Source organism: Pteropus alecto, unplaced genomic scaffold, assembly GCF_000325575.1.
Source record: "Pteropus alecto unplaced genomic scaffold, ASM32557v1 scaffold101, whole genome shotgun sequence".
NCBI classification, from domain to species: Eukaryota; Metazoa; Chordata; class Mammalia; order Chiroptera; family Pteropodidae; genus Pteropus; species Pteropus alecto.
This window is the reverse complement of record NW_006432945.1, coordinates 5331656-5332732: the sequence shown is the minus strand read 5'-3', so window position 1 is coordinate 5332732 and position 1077 is coordinate 5331656. Positions and strand designations below refer to the sequence as shown.

The window sequence follows — 1077 nt, the reverse complement described above, 5'->3', positions numbered from 1 at the left end:
ATCCACTACCGATATCTACATAGCCATCTCAATATTGTTCATTTACACTATAAGGACAAATGCGGCTTCTTCCAATCTCATATTGAGAAAATTTAAGCTAAAATAATAAGACAGTACATTTAAAGCTTCCTGTGATCAATGGGAACACAAGGTGCCAGTGCATTCATTCTTACTGCATATTTCTTATTGCATATTTTGAATAACAACAGCAAGAAGTAAACACGACGACAATTTCTAAACACCAATAATTATCTCTCTAATTTTCTAACGACTTAGCATGTAACCTCAGAAAAACGCCAATGATATTTTCTATCACCTTTCTCGGAGATGGCACAGTGATGAAAAACGTGGTCTCCAGCATTAAATCTTTGGACTCAGCTCTGGGCAGCCTCAGGTCAGTCCCTTGATTCTCTGGTGCCTCTCCTGTAAGACAGTTATGACAGTTTCTATTTCACAGAGCTGCTGTGACATGCTAAGCCCTGAGAAGAGTAAGTTACATATAGAAAGCAAAAGCAGGGTGTCGAGTACTATTTTAAGAGTATTTTATTGACAATATTCATATCTCCCTAACATTATCCAGTCATCAAGAAAAACCATTCAAAACCTACTTGTACCACAGAACACGCATGCGTGAGGCAAGATGTTGCCTGTTTGGTCATGTTTTCAAGATGATCTCTTAGTCTTTTATTTCTCTGTGAGCATTGCTAAGAAGGAAATGGCAATGATAATTATTTACTTTTTGATGTAATTATTCTGTTCTGAATTCATATTTTTATGTAGACTGTTATTTGCCACACCAGGTCTTTCATCAATATAACTATCATGTTTAATATCCTATTAGTATCCTGATGTAATGCATTTAAGACAGGCACGGTCATTTGTTTTGGTATTTCGAGGCAAGGAGATAATAAAATGAACCACAGAAGAAAAATCGCACGGATTTTGATAATCTGTGACAGTAAAACAATATACTTTTTAATTTCCGAAAGGCTGTGTATTTTCAATTTAATTCATTCCTCCTGAGACTCTTAATGTGATACAATTTGCATATCCATTGTTGCATCTCAAAGGATTAAT

General features: G+C 35.4%; 1 long non-coding RNA gene across 1 annotated transcript in view; it reads right to left on the bottom strand.

The window, feature by feature from the left end:
• Positions 1-322: 322 nt before the first annotated feature.
• LOC112476427 overlaps positions 323-1077 on the bottom strand; it is a 3623-nt gene continuing 2868 nt past the window's right edge. The window contains exon 3 of the long non-coding RNA XR_003045067.1: positions 323-423. This is a non-coding gene — a long non-coding RNA (uncharacterized LOC112476427). The remainder of the gene's footprint in view (positions 424-1077) is intronic.